The 5,000-nt window shown below is 31.1% G+C and overlaps 2 non-coding genes and 2 pseudogenes across 2 annotated transcripts in view; all 4 read right to left on the reverse strand.

Moving 5' to 3' along the window:
* LOC149928657 (5S ribosomal RNA) overlaps positions 1 to 70 on the reverse strand; it is a 119-nt pseudogene extending 49 nt beyond the window's left edge.
* Positions 71 to 213: 143 nt separating this feature from the next.
* Positions 214 to 332, reverse strand: LOC149928658 (5S ribosomal RNA; annotated as a pseudogene).
* A 4,316-nt stretch (positions 333 to 4,648) lies between these two features.
* LOC149928659 (5S ribosomal RNA) lies at positions 4,649 to 4,767 on the reverse strand. Its single transcript, XR_016475295.1, has one exon. It is a non-coding gene; the product is annotated as a 5S ribosomal RNA (ribosomal RNA).
* A 143-nt stretch (positions 4,768 to 4,910) lies between these two features.
* The window catches only part of LOC149928660 (5S ribosomal RNA), a 119-nt gene continuing 29 nt past the window's right edge, over positions 4,911 to 5,000 (reverse strand). The window contains exon 1 of the ribosomal RNA XR_016475197.1: positions 4,911 to 5,000. This exon is cut by the window's right edge and continues 29 nt beyond it. This is a non-coding gene — a ribosomal RNA (5S ribosomal RNA).

Below are 5,000 nucleotides of genomic sequence, written 5' to 3' on the forward strand. Positions count from 1 at the left end.
CGCGCTCGACGTAGCTTTACTTCGGTGATCGGACGAGAACCGGTGTTTTCAACGTGATATGGCCGTTCTCTCCAAAAGAAGCCGTAAGATCGTCGTTGATGTCCACTTTAAAGGGCGCGCGCCAAAGAACTTCAAGAAACAACATTATTTTGAGAAATTAAAAATTCATTCCATTTCTTCAAAATATTACGAACAGTATTCCACCCTCTAAAAGGAGAACGACACGCGGGGTTCCAAGGTGGTCACCCTCCCAAGTACTGGCCGCGCTCGACGTTGCCTAACTTCGGTGATCGGACGAGAACCGGTGTTTTCAACGTGATATGATCAAAAATCTAAATTTTAGATTGGTTAAATATCAAGTGGCCTCCGTGCGTGTCAGTCGCAAAGAAAATAGCTCCGTGATATTAACTAGATTACGAAAAAAAAGGAAAAAATTAGCTGTAAGGCGTGTGCTAAGCCGCTTGGTCTACCAAAAGAAACTATAGACTGTAAAGGAGATTGCAGTGCGGTTTATCATGTACAATGTATTAATATTAAGACGGAAAGTAATTTAGCTAAACTGGGAAGTAGAAAATCTACATGGATATGCCAAGACTGCAAGCAACAAATATCTGGTGTTGGAAATCAAAATGCAGATAAGAATAACGATGGGAATGGTGAGCTAGCATTAATTCTGAATAAACTGTCAATGATGGACATAAAATTAAATAAACTCGATAGAATTGCATCACAGTTAAAAGACTTTGAGAAAACAGTTGAATTTTGTAGTAAAAAATAGGTGATTTTTGTAGTGATATCGATAAAATTTCAAAAGTAAATGATTTTTTGATAGACGAAAATAACAAGCTAAAGTTCCAAATCGTTGAATTAGAGAAGAAAACGAGTATTATTGATAGTAGGCTACAAGAAATTGAACAAGACAAGCTTAAGAATAATGTGGAAGTTGTAGGACTACCTGAAACTGATAACGAAATTTTTTTAGAGATTGCGACGGCAATATGTAGGTCATTAGATATAACCTTTGAAAAAGAATACTTAAAAAAAGGATATAGGGCTTATGAAAAACAGACAGAAGGAAGTGGTAATAGCAAACCGAGAAGCATAATTTTTGAATTAAAAAATGGGTTGCGTCTAGCCAAATTTTCATCCGAAAAGAGGAAGGTTTAAAAGCACTCAAGATAAAAAAATTGTCAGATCTCGAGGGAATTATTAAAAAATAATAGATTGAAATCTTATAGAGGACTAAAATTGCTAAGACAAAAAACCCTAAAAACTGTCCTATGAATAGAAATTTTCTACAATCAGATTTTCAAATAAATAGTAACAATAATAATGAATTTATTAGTACAAATTTTCAAGAATGTTATGATTTGTTTAATGTTGATGGATTTAAAATTATTCAGTTAAATATACAGAGTATTGCAAAAAATTTTGATGAATTTTTGGTCTTTTTTACTGAGTTAAAAATAAGCTTTGATGTTATTATTTTATCAGAATGTTGGTTACCTTCAGTAGATTTGAAAATGTTTTGCATAGAAAATTATAACTTATTTTCTTCTGAAAAATTTAATAATCGTTCAGATGGTTTGATGGTATATATTAAAAAAGAATATCAGGGTAAAAAACTTGATATAACAATAGGAGAAAGTAATTGCTTGAAGATAGAAATAAGTAATACAAATGATATTATACTATGCAATTTGTTAGCTATTTATCGCTCACCTAATTCTAACCTTACCTCATTTGTATTTGACTTAGAAACCGAGTTAGCTTCTTATAATGACCCACATAAGAATTATATTATTGCGGGCGATATAAATATTGATATAGGGGTCAATGCTAAAGGAACTATAAACTCTGAATATCTCGATGTTCTAACTAGCTCTGGGTTTGTTTCATTTGTTAATAAATACACCAGAGTAACTGACAAAACAAAAACCTGTATTGATCATATCTTTTGTAAAATAAGCGAGAAAATTCCAAACTGTAATATTTATACTAGTGTATTCGTAACGGCTATAACTGACCACTATGCGACTTTAATTAACCTAAATTTAAACAGTAAAAAATCTTCAGAAAAAATTAAAGAAAAGTCTACAACATACGATTTAAACTACGATAAATTGAAAATGCTTTTACAATATGAAAAGTGTTATAATGTTCTAAAATGTGTAAATGTAGATAGAGCTATGGAGGAATTTTTAGATACGTTGCGATTTTTTATGAATTTATCGAAAATGGTTAGGAAAGATGTGACACTTAATAAAAAAAATAGGCCAATTAAGCCATGGATTACTAAGGGCTTAGTTAATAGTATTAAAAAACGTGATCGATTACATAGATGTTTGATTAGAGAACCCTTTAATTTAGAACTTAAGACTGAATTTAAAAATTATAGGAATACTTTAACAACAGTTATGCGAAAGGCGAAAAATAACTATTATAGAAATAAAATTCAGCAAGATAATAAAAATACAAGGGAAATTTGGAGAACTATAAAAGAAATTATAAATAATAAGCAAAAAAATTATAATAACGAAAGTATAAAACTTAAAATTGATGATGATATTATAGATTCAGCTTTAGATCCAGAAATTGTAGCAACGAAATTCAATGAATATTTCTCTAGTGTTGGTTTAAAAATGGCGAGTAAAATTTCTCAACTAAATGCAAACACAAATTGCCCTGAGTATATAAATGAACCAGATAAAATTCTAAAATCTATGTTTCTATACCCAGTAAATCCAATTGAAATATCAGATTGTATAACTAGGTGAAGAGATTCTTCAGTACCTGATGAATTTACTACTAAATGTTTAAAAAATATTAACTTATTTATTGCTGCCCCCTTATCATACAAAGTTAACTTAAGCTTTGAAACTGCCAATTTCCAAATATATTAAAAAATGCGACAATAATTCCAATATATAAAGCTGGAGATAAAACATTACTAAAAAATTATAGGCCAATATCGTTATTAAGTAATTTTTCAAAATTTTTCGAAAAGTGCATGAAAACACGATTATGTCATTTTCTTGGTAAAAATAATATAATTTCACATAACCAATATGGATTCCAAGAGGGTAAAAGCACGAATGATGCTATTTTTGATTTTACTGAATTAATAACTGGAAAACTTGATAAAAATTTAAAAGTAGCTGCAGTATTTCTTGATTTTGCCAAAGCATTTGACACGATCAGTCATAAAATTTTATTTAATAAACTTGAAACTATTGGAATTCGTGGATTAGGACTAGATTGGTTTATATCCTATATGAGTAATCGATATTCAACTGTCAGAATAGCTAAATATAATAGCACTAAAGAACCATTAAAGTGTGGTGTTCCCCAGGGTACGGTATTGGGACCAATACTTTTTCTTGTATATATAAATATATGTGTAAAATGAATATTTCAGATGCTTTGTTTGCATTTGCTGATGATACAGCACTCGTATTTGTAGCAAATGATTGGAATGAAACTGTAACTAAAACTAACATAGGCGTGTATAGGATTAATCAATGGCTACAGTTAAATTTACTTAGCCTTAACGTAGATAAAACAAAATATATTTTATTTTCGGAAAAAGAGAATTCTGTACCTTATGAAATATTTTTACACGACTATATAATATGTAGTACTAATATAAACCGAAACTGTAAATGTAAAAAAAAAATTGAAAAAGTTGAAGTCTGGAAATACCTTGGAATCTACATTGACGACGAACTTAAATGGAATTCACATATAAATTACCTTATAAAGATTTTAAGATTTAGTTTATTTAGACTGTTAACTCTTCGTGATATTTTAAATATGTGTTTGTTAAAAACAGTATATTATTCATTAGTTCAATCTTTATTGACATATGGTATATTGGGTTGGGGAAACGCTACCAATTCTGTGTTAAATCCGTTAAAACGTTTACAAAATAGGATTATAATAACCTGTCTATTCAAACCAATATTATACCCTACTTCTCTATTGTACTCTGAGTTTAAAGTTTTAAACATAAGACAAATATATACACTTAGCGTACTATCTAAAATGTTTGAATATAAATGTCAGCCAGACTTAATGTATAAACACTCATATGGAACAAGATCACTGAACTCTTTTAATTTTATCACACCAAAGTTGAATAAGAGTAAGAGTCAAAGACATGCGAGATATTATGGGTCAGAATTATTTAATCAATTACAATCTGAAATAAAAAATGAAACGTCATTTAAAACATATAAATTTAAGATAAAAAATTGGACACTGGAAAATTATGAGACTATAAGCAATTTGTTTTAGTGTTGTTTTTTGACTGTACGGTAAATTCGATTGGAGGTAAAAAATTATTTCTTAATAACAAAATATTTGTGCCCTCTACACAAGAGCTATGCTTTTGTAGAAGGGCAAGTGTACTAGTAAACACAAAAAAGTAATAAGTGAAATGTAATGTAAAGTACACACAATAAACTATTTGATTTGATTTGATTTGATTTGATATGGCCATTCTCTCCGATAGAAGCCGTAAGATGGTCGTTGATGTCCACTTTAAAGGGCGCGCGCCAAAGAACTTCAAGAAACAACATTTTTTTTTGAAATTAAAAATTCATTCCATTTCTTCAAAATATTAAGAACAGTATTCCACCCTCTAAAAGGAGAACGACACGCGGGGTTCCCAGGTGGTCACCCTCCCAAGTACTGGCCGCGCTCGACGTTGCTTAACTTCGGTGATCGGACGAGAACCGGTGTTTTCAACGTGATATGGCCGTTCTCTCCGTTAGAAGCCGTAAGATCGTCGTTGATGTCCACTTTAAAGGGCGCGCGCCAAAGAACTTCAAGAAACAACATTTTTTTTTGAAATTAAAAATTCATTCCATTTCTTCAAAATATTAAGAACAGTATTCCACCCTCTAAAAGGAGAACGACACGCGGGGTTCCCGGGTGGTCACCCTCCCAAGTACTGGCCGCACTCGACGTTGCTTAACTTCGGTGATCGGACGAGAACC

The sequence above is a fragment of the Leiobunum rupestre genome, chromosome 9, assembly GCF_980474605.1.
Source record: "Leiobunum rupestre chromosome 9, qqLeiRupe1.1.hap1, whole genome shotgun sequence".
NCBI lineage: Eukaryota > Metazoa > Arthropoda > Arachnida > Opiliones > Sclerosomatidae > Leiobunum > Leiobunum rupestre.